Source organism: Mauremys reevesii, linkage group 1 (genome assembly GCF_016161935.1).
Source record: "Mauremys reevesii isolate NIE-2019 linkage group 1, ASM1616193v1, whole genome shotgun sequence".
NCBI classification, from domain to species: Eukaryota; Metazoa; Chordata; order Testudines; family Geoemydidae; genus Mauremys; species Mauremys reevesii.
The window spans coordinates 67978914-68005371 of NC_052623.1; the positions used below are offsets into that span (position 1 = coordinate 67978914).

At 39.5% G+C, this 26458-nt stretch overlaps 1 protein-coding gene across 5 annotated transcripts in view; it reads left to right on the forward strand.

The window, feature by feature from the left end:
* Positions 1–26458, forward strand: part of ELF1 (E74 like ETS transcription factor 1) — a 148935-nt gene that overhangs the window by 60291 nt on the left and 62186 nt on the right. The window lies entirely within an intron of this gene.

Genomic DNA, 26458 nt, shown 5'->3' on the forward strand with positions numbered 1-26458 from the left:
AGCCTATCCTTATATGTTTAGACATCTAAGGTTAAAGATCAGAATTTGGCCAGTAATTGGAGAAAGAGGAAAATATTTGAACTATTGCAGAATAACTGTAAAACAGTAACTACAGGAGTTGTCAGTAAAGTAATAACAGAACTAAGGCATTATATTTATTTGTTCTACTGTATTAACACAGTAGTTCTTTTAAATCTAGACAGAAACTTGTGATGAGCTAGCAAGTAAGCTGTTCCTAGAGGATCCTAAAATATATATTTCCATTTGAGGGTAACTTGAAATTTCATGATACTGTGAATTCTTGTCTATGTTAAAGAATTGCAGTGTTGCCAGATCTTGTGATTTTCATCTCCAGGTCCAGTGATATTTGATGAGGTGTTTTCTTAAAGCCCCAGCTCTTATGTTCAGTTGCTTCTATGAGAATCTCAGCTTTAATATTTTTTAAAAAAGCTCTCATGGTAGTGGAGAAAAGTTGGAAAATCATAACATAAATACATCTTAAAAGGCTCAAAAACCAGCAGGCAAATAAAAAGCACTAAAACTTACTATTTATAAAAAGACATGATTTTTAAGCAAATCTCGTGATTTTGGGGGCCTGATTTATGATTTTTGAGTACTGCAGTTGGCTGGAATTGTTAATTTACATATTTTTATTGCATGGTTTATCAAAGTTATAGTTTGGACATTGAGTATGATCTCCACTTCTGTATATATTAACTATGCATTAATAAAACAAGTTATTTTGTTTTTAATTGGAGTAGTCTCCTTATGCAAATTTACTTAAATTATTTGTATGGTAGGTTTTCATGCTGGAAGGGGTACTTCCAATTTTTTTTTAAGTGATGTTCATTTGGAGCTATTTTATTCAAGACTCTGTTTTATCCTGTCTGAATATGTGAATTGTGGTTTAAGATGCTGTTAAATAGTCTGAAATTTCTTGAGGACATCCTCTCATGCTGTAGAAAAGATAATAATTAGCAGGTTCAAATTAGGGAGACTGGATTCTACATCCTCATAGTCATTTGAAACTATTTGGATGAACCTGGATTAGCAGACCTGAAGGAGAGTTCTGTGTAAGATTGAAAGGTTGTCTCTCTCACCAACAAAAGTCGTCCTGTGAAAGAGATTACTTCACCTACCATCTCTAATATCCTAGTATCAACACTGCTACAATACTGCATACATGGATTAATCTGTCAGTTGATTGATACTTTTTGCCCCCAGTATAGACAGTGTGAATCCCCTAAAGATCTTTTAGCAGTTCAAAATTGGCTAATCGACTATGTTAGATGCTCCTTTTGCTTGGGTCATCAACAGATTAACTGTACAATCCATAAACTCTTATCAGAAAAGATGATATTGCCTTTGCCTTTACTGCCACCCACTTCACCCCAGAAAATTAATTTCAAAATTGTATTTGGCTGTGATCTTATTAAACCACAGTCTGTTGGAAACTGAGGCTTTGAATATTCAGATCAAATCTTAAATCCAAAAGAGATGAAAAAGTGGTGTGTGTGTGTGTGTGTGTGTGTGTGTGTGTGTGTGTGTGTGTGTGTGTGTGTGTTGAATTAGATTATAATTAAAAATATCCTCCAAGTTTTTTTACAGTTTGGACTGGAAAAGATGTTAAGGTTGCAATTCAACTTCCATTTTAAACTCCAGTTTTCACTTGCCATCCCATTGTGACTGGGTGTGAGCTGACTCTCTTGCTGAGAGAGGCATGGGTGTGATAGATACAGTGGGACTGTTGACGTAGACACAGTACTCATTTCATCTCTGCTTTCTGTGGTAGTTTAAAGGCTCACCCAGCTATGGAGGAGAGGGACTAGTAGTAGCCCTCTGGTGTTTCTCCCTGTCTCCAAATCTCTTGAGAACTTGGTGTTCATGACCACAACCCAGACAGGCAGATCTTGCCTTTCTCGATACAATAGCTTCTGTATGCTTGTGTATGAATTTTTTTGAGCACATAATCCCAGCTCAACTAAGTATGATCAGCTCCACTGAAGGTTGTGGAAAAATAATACCTGTATGGGTCGAATTGGCATGGGAAAACCCTAGTAAGAAAATTCCTTCCTGAAGCAGGAAGTAGATAAAGTGATTCTCACGTGTTCCAAAAACATCCTTATCAGGACCTTGTACTGTATCTGTCACTCTAGGGGCTTCTCTTTTTGGAGGTGTTGGTGAGTTTATACTTGATGGCTGCATTTTTAAGGTCTAACTCTTGGCTCATGATTGTATTATTGTTATTTGTATTCCCATACCACCTAGGCATGGGGAAAAAGTGATGCTTTTGTGACTATGGGACAGTGGGGATTTCATCTAAATGAGTTGTACTTGCAGAGATTGCTAATGCCCGAGAGCCAGGTGTGACAGGTTTGGTCACAGAGACCCCCTTGGGACTGTCACCTGACGTGGTGGAATTACCATTGAGACCGTTTTTCCTGCCAGCTTGGGACTCCAGAACCCTGCCTGGTTGAGCCAGACATGCTAGCCTGCTGCAACACAGACCCAGGTCTGGTACACGCCCCCAAAGCTGCAGACTTTAACCAAAAACTGCTCAGCGGGTCCCCTATCTCTAGCACCCAGACTCCCAGTTCCCAATGGGATCCAAACTCCAAATAAATCCATTTTACTCTGTATAAAGCTTACAGGGTAATACATGGTAAACTCATAAATTGTCCACCCTCTATAACACTGATAGATATGCACAGCTGTTTTCTCCCCCAGGTATTAATCACTTACTCTGGGTTTACTAATAAACAAAAGTGATTTTATTAAGTATAAAAAGTAGGATTTAAGTGGTTTCAAGTAATAACAGACAGAACAAAGTAAGTCACCAAGCAAAATTAAGCAAAAACACGCAAGTCTACGCCTAACACATTAAGAAATTGATACAGGTAATATCTCACCCTTGGAGATGTTCCAATAAGCTTCTTTCACAGACTAGACTCCTTCCTAGTCTGGGCCCAATCCTTTCCCCTGGTACAGTCCTTGTTAGTTCCAGCTCTGGTGGTAACTAGGGAATTTCTTAGGACTGGCAACCCTCTTTGTTCTCTTCCACCCCTTTTATAGCTTTGGCACAAGGCGGAAATCTTTTCTCTCTGGATGTCCACCCCTCCTTCTAACTGGAAAAGCACCAGGTTTAAGTTGGATTCCACCATTCTTCCTGGGCTGGCTTACCTGAACACAGGAAGGCTTGCAAGTAAACAGAGCCATTTACAGCCAATTGTCCTAGTCAATGGGAGCCATCAAGATTCTAAACCATCATCAATGGCCCACACTTCGCATAATTACAATAGGACCTCAGAGTTATACTTTATATTTTTAGCCTCAGATACAAGAATGATGCATACAAATAGGATATGATACAAATAGGATGAACACACTCAGTAGATTGAGATTTGTAATGATACCTTACAAGAGAGCTTTTGCATAAAGCATATTCCAGTAACATCTTATTTACCCTCATAAGCATATTTCAATAAAACATTATGGAGTGCAGTGTCACACCAGGAGTAAGCCCATTAGTGAGGGAGGCAAAATGAGGACCACCAATAGCTGGGGTCCCTAACATAATAATTATATTTAAATCATTATAATTGTTTATTTACTCTAGGTCTCACTGTGTGCTTGGTGCTTTCTCAAGTATCTAGCATTCTTATTTGCTGGAAATTGCAGATGCTTGTCCTCTCCATATGTCAAGTGATTCATCCCTTACCCTCACAAGTTAGAGTGACCTGCAAAATTAGCCTTGTAAACAATAATAAACCTCAATTTTAGCCATATGTTCAGAGTGGCACTACTTATCTCCATAAATCTCCGAGCTAGGAGCTTTGTCAGTGGAATCTCACTCAATACTGTATCTTTCATTCCACTTGTGTCTCTGTGGCCCATAGTTCGGACTACAGGGTGTGAACAGCAGGATGCACCACAGAGGTGTACTGTAGTTCCCCCATGTGGACAATGGGGAGCAAACTAAAGGGTTCCTAGTTCAAATTAATGTAGCCCTGTTTGAAGAGGACTAAGTTAACATGAACTAGGAACCTTTTACTTTGTGACCACAGCGCCCACATGGGGGAGTTAAAGCTCAGCACTTTGGTACACACTGTTATTCACACCCTGTAGTCCAAACTGTGAGGCTGTGTAGACAAGCCCTCTGATAGAATAGTGTTTCATCAAGACTTGGCCTTCATCCTCAAATTGTCTTCCACTGTTCAAAAGGTTGCACTTCCATTCCACTTCCCTGGCACTCTTCAGTGCCTGGAGGGATAGTTATGGCACACACACAGCAAATGTGCAAGGAGTTCTGTGAATTTACCTCAAAAAGACAAAAGCTTTCAGGAAGTCCTTCATTGGTAGGAGGCTAAAATTCTGTGTCATGGAAGCTTATAAATCCAAAGATTTCAACCTTTCTAAACCCGTTTCAAGCAAGCTTTGTCTCTGTCTCCCTGGGAAAGAAGACTTGTTTCCTATGAGTAGACTTGTAAACTAGCTACTTGGGCTGAAGTTCATACATTTTGCCAGACATCACAAAATGAGACATACGGACACTGCTTTCACTATATTTTACTGCTTATTCATATATCTCTTGAGTCTAAATTTTTTGCTTAGTTATGATAACTTTATTGGTCCCTGACACATTTCACTATGGTGTGTTTGGTTTTTTTAGAGCATTTAGAAAAATTGGCTATTTTAAACAAGAAGATAGTCTTAACCTTAATTGTGGTTGAACTAATGTTCCCCTACAGTACAGCTCTAGAAGCTCTCTCAAGTCTTATCTAGACTAGGATTTGAAGATATGTTAGATTGCGTTACCTAGTTTAAACTATTAACTTCTTAAACTGTAGTCAAGGCATGTTAAGCATGTGCTAAACTGGTTGGATTGAACTGGGTGTAATTTGATCTAACATCACACCTTAGTTTCTAGACAAGGAATAAAATTCTCAAAAGCACTGAAGTCCCATTTACAGAAATTCACAGACTTGGAGTGTATGAGTATTAGTACACTGCAGCAGCACTGCTACGGCATTGCAACAGTGTCACTGTAGCGTTGTAGTGTAGATCGTTGACTTAGCTGCATCTACAGTGGGAGTGGGGTCAACCTGAGTGTATTGTACAAGGTATGAAATTTTTCACAGCCCTGAGTGATGTAGAAGGTTGAGCTACAAGGGGGAGGGATAGCTCAGTGGTTTGATCATTGACCTGCTAAACCCAGGGTTGTGAGTTTAATCCTTGAGGGGGACATTTAGGGATCTGGAGTAAAAATCTGTCTGGGGACTGGTCTTGCTTTTAGCAGGGGCTTGGACTAGATGACCTCCTGAGGTCCCTTCCAACCCTGAGATTCTATGATTCTAACTTTTAGATGTAGATCAGGCCTAAGTCTCATTGACTTTCAAAGAGACTTCAGCCTGTTTTACACTTAAAAAGTTTTAATAGAATAACTATGTTGATTTAAAATTGCACCTCTGACCAACATAGCTATGCTGGTTAAAGCCATAGTGTAGATTCAGGTATACTGACATAAGGTGCCTTATACCCGGATAGCTTATTTTGTTTCACCAAAATGAAATAATCTATACCTGCATAACTGTATTGAGACTAAGGGGTGTTGCCTCTTTAACTATACCAGTATAGTTAAAGTGACATAACTTTTAAGACAGGCATTAGCTGCCTAAGTCACTTTAGAAAATTTTACTTAAAGTTTAAATCTGCACAGCAGAGGGAAAAACACCTGTAGTGGGAACAGTGAACCCGACTATTCAAAGGAGAAGCATATGGTTTCTTTTAACCAAAAACATATCTCTTTCACTTAGGGATGCCTGAGAATGTTTTACTCCAATTAAAGTGTCCTATGATCTTGTCTAGGCCAGGGTTAGCAAACACATTAATAGCCCAGTATAGACAAAGTAGTGTACCTTTAACGTGTTTAATCTTGTCAGGTTCAACAAATAATAGCTAACAATTTCCAAATCCTAGTCTAGACAAGACCTAAATTCAAATTCAGTTATCTTAATTAAAAAGCAGGTTGATTTGAAAGAAAAAAGCAAGAAAAGGGAAGAAGAAGATGGAAAAATGGTGTCTGATAGGGTTGTCAAAAGACTTTTTTAAAATCGCAATTAATCACAAGATTTAAAAAATTTGCAATTAATCACAGTTTTAATTGCACTGGTAAACAATAATAGAATACCAATTTTAATTTATTATAAATATTTGTGGATTTTTTCTACATTTTCAAATATATTGATTTAAACTGTAACACAGGATAAAAAGTGAACAGTGCTCACTTTATATTATTTATTACAAATATTTGCACTGTAAAAAAGATAAATAAATAATATTTTTCAATTCACCTCATATAAGTAGTGTAGTGCAATCTCTTTATCATGGAAGTGCAACTTAAAAATGTCGATTTTTTTTTTTAACATAACTCAAAAACATAACAGTGTAAAACTTTAGGGCCTACAGGTTGAAGCACGAAGGGACATACAAATGTTTAGGATATGTGACATGTAAATACCTTGCAATGCCAGTTACAACAGTGCCATGCAAACACCTGTTCTTACTTTCAGGTGACGTAAATAAGAAGCCGACAGCAATATCACCCATAAATGTAAACTAACTTGTTTTTCTTAGCAATTGGCTGAACAAGAAGTAGGACTGAGTGGACTTGTATGAGGTGAATTGAAAAATACTATTTCTTTATCTTTTTTACAGTGCAAATATTTGTAATAAAAATAATATAAATTGAGCACTGTTCACTTTGTATTCTGTGTTGTAATTGAAATCAATATATTTGAAAATGTAGAAAAACATCCAAAAATATTTATAATAAATTTAAATTGGTATTCTATTATTGTTTAACAGTGCAATTAAAACTGCAATTAATCACAACTATATTTTTAATCGAGTTACTTTGCTTTGCATTAATCGCATGCGATTAATTGCCAGCCCTAGTGTCTGAACACAGGAATGATGAAGAGCAAGGTTCTTTACAGACAATTTTAATGAGACTCTTCTGTATCTGGTCCTGGATACTGTGGTGACAGGAACATTATAATTGCCTAAAATAGACAGGATTAGTAGGATAGTTTATCTACAATTTTTTTTTTCCTGCCATCCCTCAGTTTGGTAAAGTTTGGCTGTCTTGCTAGAAAGCAATCTCTGTACTACCTGCAAGTTGTAGCAAGACCCATTTATTTATTTAAAGTCTCTCTGGATGCGTGGTGCTTATCTTTATTAACCAGGGCCACACCTGTCTTTTTTTATTGTTTTCTAAATTCAGTTTCCAGCTTCAAGTTCAGGTTCCAATTAACATTTGAGAAACATTCGCTCAATTCAGAACAAACTTGTTTGTTGAGCGAATCTGCTTTCTTCCCCCAATGCCGAAGGACAGATTGTTAACCTAATCCACATCTACCTGAGCATGTCTGATCTATTTTCTTACTCCTTACCCTCTCCCTGGATGAGGCAGAACACAAGTACAAGTTATCCATGCAGAAGGTACCGTATATTCTTGTTCATTAGCCCGTTTGTTTATAAGCCGACCCCCCAAGATGGTTAAGTAAAAATAGCAAAAACTGTATGACCTTTTCATAAGCCGACCCTATATTTCAGGGATTGGCAAACTTTGTCTCCCAGCCATCAGGGTAAGTCACTGGTGGGTCGGGATGTTTTCTTTGGTTCGCTGTTCACAGCCAATGGGAGCTGCAGTCTTCCTGCAGCTCCCATTGGCTGGGAACGGTGAACTGCAGCCACAGGAAGCTGAGGGGCTCCATGCCTGCAGACGCTCCAAGTAAACAAAACGACAGTGTATTAGATATTCAATTCAGTGATTCCATAGAGTTTAAAATCATCACATTTTGGTGTAGACCCATTTATAAGCCGTCCCCTGCTCTTTGATGCGTCATTTTTTAATGAAAAATATTTGGCTTATGAACGATTATATACGGTACATAAAAGTTCAGAACAATTACACAAAATTATAACTGAAATGTACAGATATAGCCACCTATCAAGTCCAACTTTCTTACTACATCATTTTAATAAAAAACAACTTTTTCAAATAATATAGTAACCGTAGCTAATCCAAGAAAGATGATAAGCTTTGTGGTCTAATAACCAGGTCTTGGAACCAGTAATAAAACTCAATTTATAAACTTACAAAGTTATGAATGTAGGTCTTGATTTAGGAAAGCAACCTGAAATAGGAAAGCACTTGATGCACTTGGGGCCTGAGTGACAGCAAGGAACAAGATTATTTCCCTCCGCCCCACCCCCCAAATGAACACACAGCCATCTCAAATTTCTTTTTATTAAAAAAGCAGGAGGGTGGGAACAATGATTAAAGGGTGTGTATAGGGGGCAGACAGGGAGAGGAGTGGCAAAGTTGTTGCAAGGATCACAGACCTGGGAAAAAAATAAAAAATTGAGCTGGGTAGCTGAAGGGAAAACTTCAAGCACTCTTACCAAATCTGCTCCCTCATTATTATAGGCACCCCACTTTTTTCAGACCACTTTAAGCACTGCATGGGGGAGGAGGGGGAACGGACAGACAGTAGACACCACCTTAGAGCAAAAAGATTACTGATTCAGCATGTTGTCTTCTGTTTTACTTTTTTTCTACTCTTTATATTTTCTTTATGTCCTCTGAAATACTAATTTTTTTGAAATTTTCCTTTTAGGTAATAAAAGAAGGAGTTTTATGTATTTTGTTAAAAATATGCATCATTAAACATCTTTACTGTACACTAAATTAAAGTTAATGAATGTCTTCAGAAGTCATTGCTAAATATTTTCCCAGAAGAATGGCATTCATGAAGTCAGACTAAAATCTCCCACTCCCTTATCTACCAATGTTTCATATCAACCTTCATTGTTCCTGGTACCGTTCAATACTGTGTGCCTCTCCCTATGTTACCTTTCATTCTTGTTTCTACAGGCTTTTGTAGATCAAGTATTTCTTCTCATGAAAGGTAATGAGCTTCTCCCATTATTATTTTGAAGCAGTATAAATGTTTTGTGTATAATCCTGGTGAATTTCATATGGTATGTTTTCCAAAGAGATGATTGGCTGAGCCTTTCATCTCTCTTCCCTTGCCCCTGTCCTAATTAAAAACCCTAGCAGGAATGGTATGGTGCTGGATCTTTAAAACCCTAAAACTATTTGGATTCCACAATACTATCTAGCATTGTCCACTCATCTACATAGGTCACCTTCCAAAAATATTTCAAAAGAATCTGACCCCAAATATTTAATTCTAATGGAGACTCATGATATCTGAAAATAGTTAGGCAAAACAGAGGCACAGAAGCATGTTAAGAACCTTGTTTACAGAGCAGCAAATAGAGATCCTACTACATCTGTTTCAAAACAGGGAAGGCAAATCCTTTCCTGCTTATTTTGAGGAGCTTCCACTGTTTGAATTCCTGTGGTAAAATAAGAGGACCAATGTACACCGAAGAATATTGAGTACTTCAGTCACAACCTCTATGAAAAAACTTAAGTGAGACTTGTTAGAGCAAATAAGGTTAAATGAATAAAGCTTCAGATACATCTGTGAAAAGACAGGAGTTTCAGCTGAGTAATGCTTTAGAAGATGAAACATATTATTCCCACCAAATTACTGGACAGTCCTGTTAATATGTTCAAGTTAAAAATCAGCTGTATCTCATTGTTAACTACAGTGTTAATTTAAAGTGAAACACATGTTTAGGTGTTTTGCTGGACCAGGGCCAGAGTGCTCAGCTCATGGCAGGATCAAATCCCTGTTGAGCCAAAGCCACTTAATAAGGACACTGTGATAAGTGTTGAAGCTGTCCCTTTTCATGGTTACATTTGTGATATTTCTTAAAGCAAAAACAGCAAATACTTTCTAAAAGAAAAGTGATTTAGTTGGTCTGTGATTCTTGTCTGAAGGGTTGAATTAGTGAACTCAGCTTAAAGAAACAAATGAATAGAACTTTCCCCCTATGCATTTCATTTGTACTGTTTGAGTTGGCCCAGTTGAATGACGATAAATGGCAGGGGAACAAAGTGGGTGATGTAAAAGATATTACTTCGCCTTGTCTATCTAATATCCTAGGACCAACACAGTTACATGTAAATGGCAGGGTCATATTTATCGTATATTGTCCATTTCACTGAAGTTAATCCATTCGCTGCTGCTAAAAGCACACTGTACAGATCAGATTCATAAGAAGTATTTATACATTATATACATATCTTTCTCATTCTTTCATTTCCGAGGCACATTATAGACATATAAAATGGGACCTCTAATATAGGAATGCACAGCACGCCTTGCCTTGCCCAAAAAGCCCAGTGTCACGGTTGAAGTTTCACATATGTGGTATGTATAACGCCTAGGCCACATTATGGCATCTGAGTGAGAAATTACCTGGTTTTATGTTTTTTGTTTATTGGTTTGTTTTTAACATGTCGCTTCATATTTAATGGAAGTAAATATGTAAGACAGACTCTGGATGAAACAGAATTAATGGAGTCCTCTCCAGAAAGGAAAGGTGGGTTAAGAATTATCACAGGCAGGCAAGCAAGAGACAAGCCTAACGCAGTCCCATGTGTTTAATGCAGAGGAACAGCCTTGAAACAGTTGTGGGCCAGAAATTCCATCTGTAATAACTGTGCCAGTCATGTGTTTAAAAAGATTTGGCTAGCTCCTTCTCTAACTTGGCAGCAGTGGAGTCAGAGGGAAGAAGTGGGGGTTGATTAGTTAAACTGTAGAACTGATTATCTTAAATTCAAAATGCTGTATTTTAAGTTTCCGTGAAGGATATTTTCTGAGATGCTAAATATTAAAAATAGCAGGGTAAAGGTGTTTGTATAAAATAATTCTTGTTTTGCAGTACAATAAGCCTTGTTTCTTGCAGTCTGAATAAATTCACTGTTATGGGCATTTCAGCATCTTTGTATATGACATACATTGCACTACATAGGAGGTTCATAAGATTAAATTACAGGATTAGAAAATTATTTGAAGTTATATTAACTTCAAATTAATAGAGATAGCTCAGTGGTTTGAGCATTGGCCCGCTAAACCCAGGGTTGTGAGTTCAATCCTTGAGGGGGACATTTGGGGAACTGGGGTAAAAATCTGGGGATTGGTCCTGCCTTGAGCAGGTGGTTGGACTAGATGACCTCCTGAGGTCCCTTCCAACCCTATGATTCTATGAAGTGTCCATATTACTTTTTGGAGGTATTTGGGCACACTCTTTTAGCTGACAGGCAAGAGAAAAAATATCACCTGAGGCCAGTTTTTAAAAAATGACAAATTTGAGCATAAAACAGTTTGCTTTAGTGCTAAAAAGGGTTAAATATGAGGGCAGCAGGTACAGGCAGCTGTAGGTATGTGATATGTATGACTGTTTTGCAAGGTGCTATAAATATTGGCTCCATGTAATCTGATACCAGGGTAGGACTGGCAAACTAATGAAGGAAAGTAGATAGCAATGTAAAAGAACTGGAATTTCAGGTCTAGCTAAGTAATAGCAGTCTGCTCCAGAGTAAGGTTGAGACTATTCATATTGCTCACAGATGACAGCAAATGAGAGGCAAACAAGAGGAATATTCCATAGGCTGCACTATTGTCATATCAATCCCTAGGGTCTCAGCAAAGGTAAGATCATTTACATTTCTGAGACCTGCAGAGGTCTCTTGGGGAACTCTACAGTGGATGAAAGTATGTCACAGGCCTACAAAATATCAAGATGTGAGTAGCATGGTTGGGAGTCGGGGACGAGGTTGGTGAAGAGGACAGGGTTTTGTTAATGTGGAAACTATACAACTTTTGCTCAAAATAGTTTGTACCTATTTTTTTTAACTGGTGTAAGTGAAAACAAAAGCTTGAATGCATGATACTATATTTACAGTGAATCTGCGTACATAATATTAATGTGAATGTACATTGCAGAATAAAATGCTTAACTCCTAAGAATAATTTATTTTGTTCAACAGCATGCTCTTGGTAATCAGTTAGAATGCATCAGCAAAACAATAAAAGGAAAAAAGAAATTGAGATAGCAGGCCATTAAGATGCAAAACACTCAGATAAGTTGATTTTTTTTTTTTTTTACACAGGCCTGTCTTTCTTCATACTTAGAATGGATGATTATTGAACTTGGAGGTATGGAACCTAGGCTTAGTTCCAGTTTTAAATAACTATTCCCCCTTCTGTTAAGCTGTGGCTGTTCTAGAATTACCTAGGCCTGAGCAGCAAAGATTGCTCTGAATGAGAAACTTTTGATTTGACCACTGAAGGTAGATTTCTATAGCTGCCTACAGGTGGTAAAATCTTGTTTTACGAGTTTGTGTGCCTGGTAACTTTATGGAGCAGTTGGCAGTTTTACCAGAATTTGGTGATGGCTGGCTACCAGTAACTTGTGAAGGTTTTTACCTGACCAGAATAACTAACACTGTCCTATCCCAGTTCCTGATTCTGATCTACGATTTACTCCCTTTTAAGTTTAAAATATAACACTCTATTCAGAAAGGATCACAGTTTTATGTATCTTGTTATTTTAGGAAACAAGATTTCCCCTTAACTCTGTTTATCAGATGATACTTTTTACCAATGAGTTACTTATCTCAGGCTCCAGTTCTTCAAACGCCACTGGCATACCCTTTGCCATTGAAGGCAGTGTGATTTGACATGGCTCCCAGCATCTGCCTGCATGTTGCTTCTTGCAGTATGACGGCCTGATTTCTTAACAGCATATCAGTATTTAATCTTCCTAGTTAAAACATGTGCCATTAGATACCAAAACTATTTGCAAGTGCCTTTATTGTATTAAATAAATGAGAATGTATTTACTCTTTTTGTATTCCAAAAAATTAAAGCATTTGGTTTACATTAATTCTTAAACTAGTTCTGGGATTTTAACAACTCTCATTCAATAAATCAATTCTTGTCACTAAATTTTGTTTAACCAGATTTTAAAAAGTCCATTAACTCTTAATATTAAGAACTCTTGCAATGTACTTTCTTTGTGTTATGCTGACAGTATGCTCAACTTTTTACTCACTATGGTACGATACACAAAGATAGTCCTAGTCTCAAAAGTTTACAATATATAAAATAAGGTACACTGGATATTCTAGAGGAGGGAATAATTTTCTTCTCTTTATATAATTATTACTAAAGACTTGCCTACTCTGTCTTTTACTGAGGCGAAAGATTTGAATGCAAAATCTTGTGGCCTGCTGAACTGGAATAGGTATTTTATCCCATGTAATTGGAAAAATTGCCATTCCAGATCAGATTCCATCTGTCCTGCCTTGGCAGTAGGCAATACCAACTGTTTCTGAGGAAAATGCAGGAGTCCCCAAGTGGGCAATTATTGGGAGGTGGGGGGGGGGGAATCCTGCCTGTCTGAGAAGCTTGTTTGAAATTCATTCTCTGAGAGTTTGGCTTGTGCCGTAAAGCATGATGGTTTATATCCATTCCAAACTTGTTTTCTTTTTAAAATCAAATCTACGGTCACCCAATAAAATGAATAGGCAGCAGGTTTAAAGCAAACAAAAGGAAGTACTTCTTCACATAACGCATAGTCAATCTGTGGAACTCGTTGCCAGGGGCTGTTGTGAAGGCCAAAACTATAACTTGGTTCAAAAACAATTAGATAAGTTAATGAAGGATAGGTCCCTCAACAGCTATTAGCTAAGTTGGTCAAGGATGCATCCCCATTGTTGTTCCTAAGTCTTTGGCTGCCAGATGCTGGGATTGGACAACAGGGGATGGATAACTTGATGATCGCCCTGTTCTGTTCATTTACTGGCATTGGCCACTGTTGGAAGACAAGATACTGGGCTAGATGGACCATTGGTCTGACCCAGTATGGCTATTCTTAAGCTTCAGTTACCCATGTAGATGTCACTAATACTTTCTTAAGCTCTTGGTCTCTAATGTATCTGTGCCAATGAGTTCCACCAGTTCCTTATAGGCCGAATTATTATTTTTTTTGGTCAGTTTTAAATTTGTTGACTTTCAATTAAATTCAATGTCTGTCTGTTCTTGTATTATAAGAAAGGGTAAATAGGAGTGCCTTATTTTCCTTCTCCGTACCAGTTATATATAATAAAATGGAGGCAAGCTCCTGTGAAGCATAGTCTAAGAATAATGAAGATTCAGTGGTTATGAGAGGAGAGACCAGGATAAACTCAGAGATATTCTGAGAGGGACTGAGAGTACCCATCAGTGACCACTGAAACAGAGAATCGTATGGGGAGGTCAGGAAAACTAGTTGAGACAGCATAGTTGTGGGGGTAAATTTTCAAAAGTGCCTAAGGCCTGATATACAGAATTGGTACCATTATAATTATGTTGATTAGTGTGATTTTTTTTGTTTTTCTTTTTGTTAATGAAATAATTTTACTGGTATCGCATATTCCCTGCCCCATATGGAATAAGCACTTTTATATTGGCATAAATGCGTACACATTTGTGTGTGTGTGTGTGTGGTTTAACTATATTGGTTTAATTAAAGTGGTGCAAATTTCTTGGATAGAAAGGACTTAGGAGCTCAAGTCCCATTTTCAGAAGTGACTTGGACACGTATGTCCCTAAGTCACTTCTGAGCTTTTGAAAATGTGACCCTTCTATTTCATACTTCTAACTCACAAATTTCAGACTAGGTCATCTGGCCCATAATTGCCATCTGAACAACTCTATCAAAAAGAACAGGAGTACCTGTGGCACCTTAGAGACTAACAAATTTATTTGAGCATAAGCTTTCGTGGGCTACAGCCCACTTCATCAGATGCAGGTGAAAAAACTTTTGTAGGGATAATCAAGATGGCCCATTCCAGACAGTTGACAAGAAGGTGTGAGGATACTTAACATGTGTGTATATATATCTTCTTACTATATGTTCCATTCTATGCATCTAATGAAGTGGGCTGTAGCCCACGAAAGCTTATGCTCAAATAAATGTGTTGGTCTCTATGGTGCCACAAGTACTCCTGTTCTTTTTGCGGATACAGACTAACATAGCTGCTACTCTGAAACTCTGTCAAAGTACAGATAGAGTAAAGTACAGATCTGCAAAGTCAGATAATCATTTAACTTGTAAATCAACACTTATGTGTTGTGTTGAGGTTACCTCAACCCCTTTACCCACCACCTCTCAGCCTTTTCAACAGATTGCAGCAAAAGGGAGTGAAGGAATTAAAGTCAGAAAAAGGTTATAACATAAACGAGGTTTAATTCCTTATTGTTAATACTCTGGAAGGGAATCCTGCCTAATATTAAATATTCAGATTAACAAAGACTGCCATTAATGGAAAGATATTCGTGGAAGGTTTGATTACCTGGTGCCAGCAGGAACTTTTTATGACCTGTGTCAGTGCTGCCTGGAATCCTTTAGAGTATGTAGTTGTTAGCTGAATGCTATGCCAAGGGATTCAGTCCTTTTTTTTAATCGAGTTTTAAATAAAATGTTACTTTTTTGATAAAACAGAATAACCTGACCAATTTCTGTCCTTCTCTCTGCACTAAAGTGAGCCTATAGACCTTGGCAACGCAGCCTGGTTTCAAACCAGGTTGTGGAACAGATACTATTGATGTCAGTGGTGTTCAAGCTTCTTCAGTTATGGACAAAGAAAAGGCCATTCAGGTTACAGCTGTCAGATCTGCTGCTATTGTAACTATTTATCCTGAAGTAACTCAGAAATCTTGTGAGGGTGAGCCTAGTGTCTCAAGTTGGTTCCCCTTTTCCTCACTGGTAGACACTGAGAATAGCTGAGGGCAATTGCTTGTTCTTCTTGCATGTGAGTTTCTGCAGTCTTCCATATTATTAGCACCTGCTCCATGTGTACAGTGCATAAAGACACTTGAAGTGATCGTAAGGCACTTTGGGTTGCTTTGTCTCTCAGCTCTGTGTTTCCTTTTCATCACACTCTGATATTACATTCTCACTACTTTTTCTGACTGAGATATAGTTCTGAATACAGTGAACTGGGTCTGGCTCAATCCTGGTAAGACAGAAGTGATGCCTATTGGCAGAAGGAAACATTGAAAAGGCCTGGAGAGTGGTGTCATTACCATCTGTGCGTTTGCCTGACTTTAGCCAGAATGGTTGTGGCCTCTTGTTTCCCAAATTCCTAGGTGACAATGCCCTATAGTGTCTTTCCCCCCTCCTCACTCCAAGGAGGGGGTAAAGGCTGGGCAAGTGGCTATTGACTTTCGACAGTTATCCACAACTTTATCACCTCCAGACTAGATAAAAATAACTTGCTCTACTTAAGACTACCTTTGAAAACCACTTGGAAACTTTAGGTAATACATAATGCAGCTTTCCCTGTTCTAAGTGGGTTGAGCCATCTTTAGCACATAACACCTGAGCAGAGAGGTTATGCTGCCAGTCAGTGGGGTGGGATTTCATGTGGGAGGAAGATGGAGAGCCTAGTAGGACTCTAGCAAAGGTGTGGAGTCCCAGGTTGCTCAGGTCTTCCTGCAAAGTCACCAGTGAAAATATATTTCTAGGGTGTAAGTTGGCTAAGCAAATCTTCTGAAAGGCTCATCAAGGAGTTTGAGTTATTGAGATACAGTAGAAGAAGTAGAAGAGGATTTCCAGGGAGACTAAGAGAGTGTTTATTCATGTATAGTTCAATTTTAGATAAGAATTAGTAAGTGGTTATTCATTTTTCATTAGTTTATTGTATATAAAGTTCTGTTTTTACTTGCTACCCTGGTAAATTAGCCTGTAGTTTTGAATGTTAGAAATAAGTTTATTGGTATCCTGTTTTTCTTCCTTTTCTTGGGACTAATTGCATGCGGTTGGGCTTATAAAGTGGGAACTGCTGTGTGTGTTAATACAATTTTCATGCTTTGTTAAGGTTGTAACTGATTCATATACATCCTTGAGCTTTAGAAACCGCCTATGTTCCACACAGTATCGCAAAAGAAGCAACAGTGAAACATTTTTCCATGAATCGTAATGACAGGTCAGGAAGTACTCAATGTTTATAACAGCAAAGAGGCGAAAGACCATTGAAATAAACACAAAAGCCATGTCTACACTACAAACTTATGTGGACCTAAGCTACACTTACATACAACTGCCGCAGTTAATTCATTGCTCGTGCGTGTGTATACTTGGCTCCTTGTATCGGCAGTGTGCATACTCACCAGGAGTGCTGAGAATCATAGAATCTCAGGGTTGGAAGGGACCTCAGGAGGTCATCTAGTCCAACCCCCTGCTCAAAGCAGGACCAATTCCCAACTAAATCATCCATCAGCTTGTATTGATGCAGAGCACAGTGCACTGTGAGTAGTATCCCACTGTGCAACTCATCACTATCCATCACAGTGTCTCTTGGAAAGATTTTGCAATGCCTGATGGGGCTGATGCGAGTCGCACAGGGGTGACTGGGCACATGGGGTCAACTTCTCATGACGCAGTGTTTTCCATCTCATAATTTCATCTGCATCCCATAATGTTCATGTCTTCTTTTCAAAATCCTACAAACCCATGTGGCCCTCCTCACTGTTCACCATCTCTGGCAGAAGCATGGAGCCTGCACAGCTCTGCATTAATTGTTTGCTTTCAGAACTGCTCAGCACCAGCCAGCATATGTTGTGAACTAATAAAGATGAATTATGTTCCAAAAAATAGAATTTTATTCTGTGACATGAACCAGGCAATTCATAAAAAACATGGAAAACTTAATCAAACTTAATAAATTAAGCGAACAGAACTTATGAAGGAGAAAGAACAGTCATATTCATTTCAGGTTACACATACATCAACCGTGACTTTCATAGGTCAGTGTATGTGAAGCTGTGTTTGTCTTTAATGTCCCCTGGGGTGGAGTGGTAAGGGCAGTACACTGACCCCGATGCCACATGAAATGTTTGGGTGTGGGGGGTGACTATAGGGAGGTCCTGATATTGAGTTTTCAATGGGTTCTAGGGGGAGGTGAACATGGGATTGTTGAACCTACAGGTCCACCAGAGTCTGCATCAAGGGGTTTGCTGCCTGAGAAGTGCAAACATCTCCTACAGTACGTCCCTCTCCTTTTCCTGCACATTTCTCCTCTCCACTCTATCTTTCTCCAGTGTCTACAGTGGTGACCCTCTAGGCCCTGTGCTCATTCTCTGATGCAGCACTGGCTTGCAGAATCTCCTGGAACATGTTATCCTGAGTCCTCTTCTTTCTCCTCCGTATTTGGGTCAGGCATTCCACATGTGTAGAGGGGGAAACTCTGTAGGCTGCAATGGCAGCAGCTGCAGATATAACACACAGAGGTACCATTGTCAGTGTATTCACGATGGAAATCGAAACTTAAGATGCTGAGTGAATTTACTCCCTTGCTCCACACAAGTTATAAGTACTACATTCTTACTTTTTGCTTGGGATTGATTGAGTATGGCACCAGTAACAGCACCAGCTATGGTGAGTGTAGCCCTCCCAGGGTTGAGGAAATGAGGAAGAAGTAGTTCAGTTTCATGTTTCTAGTTGTAGAAGGCAATGGAACTGAATACCGGCACAATTTTCTACAGGCGGTGGTGATTTTAGCTGATATTTCACTCCTGAGGGTAACAGAGGCATTGAGAGCACAACTTGTACTGGCATCCCAATGCTGCCCCAGGTCTGTATGCTGCTAGCCTCTGTACTGCAGTGGAGCCTGCTGAAGTTATAGCTGAATGGCATGGGAAAGTGTCCTACTGTGACAGAAGAAATAAGGCAGCCCTCCCCAGAAACTTTCAGCAGAGGATTGCAGACTACCTCCTTGAAAGTTTTATCGAGATCTCTGTGGAGGATTCACAGAACATCCCGGTACACATACATAAAATGATCCCCATGGCTTCCACTGCCTAACCCTGGAGGAGACTAAAAAAGCAGATGGCAACTCTATCTCTTTTGGTTGTTCTACAGTGGTTCTCAAACTTTTGTACTGGTGACCCCTTTCACATAGCAAGCCTCTGAGTGCGACCCCCCCCCTTATAAATTAAAATCACTTTTTTATATATTTAACACCATTATAAAGCTGGAGGCAAAGTGGGGTTTGGGTTGGAGGCTGATAGCTCCTGACCCCCATGTAATAACCTCGTGACCCCCTGAGGGGTCCCGACCCCCAGTTTGAAAACCCCTGTTCTACTACCTCTACTAGCACAAATCAAGATGAGTAAATCAACATATGCATCCTGCTACTTTGGGGTGCCATCCCTGTAATTTCAAAATAAACTGCATACTTACTGGAGGTTCCTTCCCCTGCATTGGGCTCTCCTGTTCTCAACTTGCAGTACTGGCTGGACTGAGGTGGAGTCAAAAACAGATCTTGGCTTATTGCACAGCTGGATCCCATGGTTGCCTGTTTCCTATACTCCTCCTCACTGATTACGGCAGGGGCCTGTGACTTAATCTCCTTGGTAGGCTCCATGATGCTATTGGGGGTGGTGATAGGGTCTCCACTGGGGATGACACGCAGCTCTTTGTAAAAGTGGTAGGTCTGTGACTGTGGATCAATTGTTGGCCTCCTTGGCATTCTTGTGCTTGCTGCAGCTCCTTTGCTTTCATGTAGCACTGCTGCTGGTCCCTGTCATAGTGCTTCTCCTGCATCGCCCGAGCAACCTGCTTGTAGAGATGTCCATGTTTCTATGTCTGGTTCAGAGCTGAGCCTGTGCAGCATCTTGTCCCCACAGGCCCAGGAGATCCAATATCTCCTGTGTACTCTAGGCAGGAGCGCGTCTGGAGAGTGTAGTTGGCATGGTCAGCTGAGCAGTTGCACTCAACAGTGGACTGGAGAGCTGCTAGGTGTGCTCACCAAGCTGGGCAATCAGGAAAAGCAATTTAAAAAATTTGCAGGGCTTTAAAGGGGAGGAGGGCTTCTAGTATATGTGACCTGGGCAACAGAGTTCACAGTGGTGAACAGAGAGCTCAGTGTAGGGTGTTGTGGCACAGCTTCTGGAGGCCAGTAATGGTCAATGTAGGTAACGCAGTGTCTACACTCTCACTGTGTCGACCAAACTACATTGACCATGACTCTAGGCCACTCTGGGAGGTGGTGTTATTAAGTTGGCGCAGCGAGGCACTTATATTGGCAGGAGTCAAATTTAAGTGAGACACAAGCACAGTTAAGTCGATGTAAGCTGCCTTGCGTTGACCTAACTTTGTAGCGAGGACCAAGCTAAAGTTTCATGGACTTCAGTGGATTTCGGATTAGGTTCATAGTGTTTTGGTTATGTGACTGTTTCTTCTAAAACAGGGGTTCCCAAGCTTAGTTCGCGGCTTGTTCAGGGTAAGCCCCTGGTGGGCCGCAAGATGCTTTGTTTACCTGAGCGTCCGCAGGTCTGTCCGCTCACACCTCCCAGTGGCCGCGGTTCGCTGTTCCTGTCCAATGGGAGCTGTGGGAAGCGGCCACTGGGAGGTGCGAGCGGCCAGACCTGCGGACGCTCAGGTAAACAAAGCATCACTTGGCCCACCAGGGGCTTACCCTGAACAAGCCGCGAACCAAGTTTGGGAACCCCTGCTGTAATATGAACAAAAACAAATCAGTTTGTTTGATATCTACATTCTGTTTCTCATTTTATAACAATCTATCATAAAACTATGTACCATTGTAGTCTGATATAATATCTAAAAACCTATTTCAAATGTATATTAAAGCTTGGTTCCTATATGTGTAACTTCATGTCCCACTAATGTCAGTGGTTCTCTGATCAGTTGTAAGAGTCCACCTCCATTAATCCCTTTGGAGCATCAGGGCATAATTTGATAAACATCTTGCTACTTGCTACTTGCATCTGAAGAAGTGGGTATTCACCCACGAAAGCTCATGCTGCAGAACGTCTGTTAGTCTATAAGGTGCCACAAGATTCTTTGTTGCTTTTACAGATCCAGACTAACACGGCTACCCCTCTGATACTTGCTACTGTTGCAGCCCATAAGTCTATAATTCATATCAAATGCATAATAATGTAGACTGTGACATTATATAATGTCTAGTTATATAATCCAGCTGTCGATGTACATGTTTACCAAATGTCCCTTTGTAGAGCTCCGCTGGAGTTGAGGAAAATCAAGATTATTTTCAACTTCTTTCCAAAGTATAGATACAGGTCCATATTCTGGATTGATGCCGGAAAAAGTTCTATTTAAATATTTCTGAGAGATAGAAGCACAATTATACATCTGCAAAGATGTTTCTATCTTTTACTCTTCTTATGCCATCTTGACAGAGGCTGCACAGATTCTATTTCAAACTTAATTTCTTTATTAAGCACTTTCAGGCTGAGACACTCAGTAATGACAAGCCGTGGTCAGTTTTTACTTTTAAGATTAAACTTTAAACTTCCTAAAAGAAGTTGTGTAGTGGAAACACTGGTATAACATTTTAAATGGTGTCATATTACAAAACGTAATTTTACCCCAGCTACTTTATTTCATTAGTTCAAGTGTATTCAATAGTTTGCTGCTACAGCATATGCTTTTGGGTACTGGGTCTATGCTGTTTGCCTGTGTAATATGAAATCTACCATAAAAAATGTGTTTACAGCTAATGAAAAATTTGGGGAGTAAAACAATTTGTTTTTAAAACTATTTTTTTCTTGTTTTTAAAAATATGCAGCATATTTATGTTCAGTCTCTTTAGAAACATATATTTCTTTGTTTGTCCTTGAGAGTGTTGATGATGTTGAGGCTCTGGAAGACTGATGCCCATAGTAGGGAGAGAAAGTCCTTTCCTAGGTACAAGCACCTGATCCTTCTAAGTAAGAAAAAGAATAAATATGATTCTTTAATATGTGTGTAATGTTGATGTATACATGTTTTACATTTTTTTTAGAGCACTCTGCTTTATGCCTTACCACAATCTTTGTGAGGCCTAAATACAGGTAACCATTTGTGATTTAATAAAGATTTTAAAAACGAAAAGATAAACTCTGATAAATGTATTTTTATTCATCAAGTAAAAACTAAAGTAAAAGTTGAAAATTATAAGAACCTAGTTATCCATCAATGGTCACAGGCAATTGCTCTTCATGTTATGGGGAATTATGCTCTAGCATCAATGGAAGAATAAATCTCCTATGCTAGCTTTCTAAAGAATGTGTCTAGTTCAGTGGTTCTCAAACTTATTTGATCAGGCCGCCTTTATTTGTGTCTGTCTGTAGTCGTTTATGTGCTCTCCCCCTTCCCCCAAATACATATACCGCTATGCACCTCTGAAGGCAGAGCGGAGAGAAGTGACTGCTGACGGGGCGCCCAGCTCTGAAGGCAGCGCCATGCCAGCAGCAGCACAGAAGTAAGGGGGGCAATGTGAGAAGTTATATTTGTCATCACTTTTCGCAGTAGACTTAGTGCCCCATTGCCCCCCTTACTTCTGCGCTGCTGCTGCCACCCTGGGGCAGACAGCCAGAACCCTGCCACCCCGGAGCTGACAGCCAGAGTCCTGCTGTCTCCGAGTGAGGGATGGGGGAAGGAATGCCCAAGCCCAGGTGGCGGGTCTCCGGCCGTCCTCTTTTTCCGCGCCTCCCAGGTGTGCACAGCGCTTCCGCATGAGCCCCAGCCATCTGGGACTGATGGTCAGAGCTCTTAAAAAAACAAACAAACAAAAAACCACACACACACACACACCCCTCTCGTGCCTCCCTTGTCACATTCCTGATTCACCCTTGTGAGGCCCGCCCCATAGTTTGAGAACTGCTGGTCTAGTGGATAAGCAGGGAACCTGGAATCAGGTTATACTCCTGGCTCTGACTCCAGTTCTCTTTGTGACCTTGAGTGACTTACTTAACAACTCTGCCCTTCCATTTCCTCATTTGTAAAAATGGAGACAGTAGTATTTGCCGTACAGTACTGTGCAGCTTTAAATGTTCGCAGAATGCTTTATCATTGGATGAAAGGAAGTTTCAGAAGTGCAAAGTATTGTTAAAGTACTGAAGTATCTTTAGCACTCCACAGGGCAGGATGTGTCTGAGTTTGTTAATTTACCTTAATTTAGAACTGCTGCTGCTAATATATCTACTTTTTTTCATTGATAGAAAAATTCAAGTCTGTAGGCCTTGCACACTAACTCATAGTGTCCGGACTGTGATGCTTGGAAATTGGTATTGCTGTTCCTTGGTTAGAGAAAGTGCAAACAAAATATTTCATCTTAATGAAAAAGTATTAATGTATCTATTGGGGAAGGTTTAAACTACTGTATATACTTGTTCATTAGCCCGTTCATTTATAAGCCAACCCTCCATAATGGTTAGGTAAAAATAGCAAAAACTGTATGACCCTTTCATAAGCCGACCCTATATTTCAGGAGTCGGCAAACTTTGGCTCCCGGCCCCTCAGAGTAAGCCGCTGGCGGCTCGGGACGTTTTGTTTACTTGGAGCGTCTGCAGGCATGGAGCCCCTCAGCTCCCAGTGTCCACGGTTTGCCGTTCCCGCAGCTCCCATTGGCTGGGAACGGCAAACCACGGACACTGGGAGCTGAGGGGCTCCGTGTCTGCAGACGCTCCAAGTAAACAAAACGTCCCGATCCACCAGCAGCTTACCCTGACGGGCCGGGAGCCAAAGTTTGCTGATCCCTGCTATATTTTAAAAGCTGGCATCACAAGAAACACTCAAAAGTTTTGCTAGAATTATTTTAATGTAATCTAACCAAAAAACTGTTGTTATAATAATAACTGAACAAATATGTATTCACCTTCAAAATTACAGTCAATATTTAAAATCAGTAAATGGATATTTAAAACAAGTAACTTTGAAGGATTTTAAGACTTTTTAAAGTCTCATATTGTTCTAAGTCTGAATGAGTCTCTGATTCGCCAAATGGTTCATTAAACTCTGCTTCAGTCAGAGCTGAACCTGCATTGTCATCGTAGATGTCGACAGTGTCGTCTTCAGAGTCAGATTCCTTCTTATCATCAGCCTCTGTTGTGTCATCATCAAATATGGCATCATCTTCTGACCCGTCGAGTGCATTGCTGATACAGCATTTCCTAAATGATTTTTCTACCATTTCCGAGGGAATGGACACCCACACGTCCTTGATCCACTGGGCGACCAGATTGATTTAGGGCTTCATAAGCCTTTTGTCAACTTCGCCATGCCCGAGCACATCCATTCAAACCACATTTTGCGTATCCTTTCTTTAAAGGCTTTGTTCAGGCAGACATAAGCGGTTGTAGAACTGAAGTTAAGACTCCAGGTATTACAGCCGAAGTAGTCTTGTGTGCCCTGAACATGTCCCAAACGAGCATAGCAGGTTTCTTGAAAAGTGCTCCTGGTCTCTTATTCCACGCTTTTCCCAGCCATTCAATAGTCCCACTTTCATCCATCCATCCCTTTTCGTGTGCACGTACGATGACACCAGCAGGAAATTTCATGTTTCTAGGCAAGATTTTTCTTTTAAAAATAACAACAGGAGGGAGCTTTGATCCATTTGCCAAACATGATAAAACCACCGTAAAATGGATTTTTTTCATGGCCAGTGGTTTTAATTAAAACTATTTTTTCACCAACATTGGTTATTGTTCTGTTGTTCGGGAGATCGAATATCATTGGTGTTTCGTCCATATTTCCTATTTGTGACAGTTCAAATGCATATTCCTTTCGATATTTTATAATAAACCTTTGGAAAGATTAGATTTTTTTCTTCTAGATCTCTAGGCAGCTTTTGCGCTATCTTTGTTCACTGACGAAGACAGAGACCATGACAGTTCATGAAGCGAGTGCACCAACCCGCTGATGTGACAAACATTGACGGCTTTACTGACTTGTTTGTCGTCTTTCGACATTTGCAGAGCATGCAGAGGAATTCCAGTTCTAGTGACAATGTACCCATTTTGTCGACATTCAACAACCCAATTATTGAGATCTTTCTCTAGCTCAGGAAATGAAGTGCACCTCGGATATTTTTTCTTGTTTCTTGGCATGTCTTTTAGTGTTGTTTTATTTTTTCGCCATTCTCTTACTTGCTTCTCATTGATACAGAATTCATGAGCAGTGGCACAATTATTGTTTGCTTCTGCATATTCAACAACATTAAGTTGCATAAGATCTTTTTCTTTTGATTTCACTGTTCATTTTAAATACTAGTATGAAAATAGATTATTATTATTATTATTATTATTGTAGTTATAGATTTTGTAGGACTTTATATAGGAATGTCACCTGCTTTATCACTGTCAAATTATTATTGGTCTTTGTTTATTTCAAAGCAGATTGGCATATCTGTAGGGATAACAGGCTATTTCAATTTTATTAGAGATTCCATCGATTCTGCATGTTATATTTTCATATTTGCTTGAGATTTATGAGGTCCATTTCAAGCCAATCTAATCCACTAAACAAAGCCTTTGCAACTTTAAAAGGCTGTAGTATTGATATCAATAAATGGGTCGGCAAACTTTGGCTCCCAGCCTGTCAGGGTAAGCCGCTGGCAGGACATTTTGTTTACCTGGAGCATCTGCAGGCATGGAGCCCCTCAGCTCCCTGTAGCCACGGTTCATTGGCTGGGAACGGTGAACCGCAACCACAGGGAGCTCAGTGGCTCCATGCCTGCAGACGCTCCAGGTAAACAAAACAACAATGTATTAAATATTCAATTCAATGATTCCATAGAGTTTAAAATCATCAAATTTTTGTGTAGACCCATTTATAAGCCGACCGCTGCTCTTTGATGTGTCAATTTTTTACCAAAAATATTCAGCTTATGAATGAATATATACGGTACTTTACTTTTGCTGCTGTATCCTTCATTTTGAATATCAGCAAACAGACTGCTAGGTGGCCGATGTGAAATGAGATTAGTGAGCATATGACTGACACTATTGGCACTTGCATTTTCTCAAAAGAGAGGCCAAGACGTAAATGGTAAGGGAGGTTAAAATAAAATAAATAAATAAATTTGTTTAATTTTTCAATCTAAAAATAATATTTTAAAAAATATATTCATGCATGTGGCTTCCTTTAAGAAAACTTGGATGAGTATATGCCCTTTATTTAGAGCTGTGATTATTCTCATGGGGAATTTAAGTTAGAAGTTGGGGAGGTTCTCATGTTTGTACAATCTTGGGTTTCCTGATTTTGGAAGAGGAAGATTGAGTGCTTTATACTACCCTCTTTGTTAACATGTAATTGTAATTAATTAATTAGGGAATACTATAACAGACACTGTGTCCCCTGAGAAAGGAAGACCCAGTTGTTGGATTTCCTGAAGTTATAGCACATGACATCGCCTCCCTAATTAGGTTTCTTGATGCTAGGGAAATAGAGAGGCAGTTTCATTCTCCCTGTCTTATTCCACTGTAAAACAAACCAAAGAATCTGTATCCCCTCCCTTTAATGAGGTCAGTTTGGTATATAAACATAGTTGTTAATAATCAGAAATGGCTAAATCCTGTTCCCTTTAAAGTCGTTTAGAAATTTTGCCTTTGACTTTAATGACCACAGGATCTGGCTGGCTCAAAATGCATATTTCACAGTTTATTGCTATATGTCTAATATA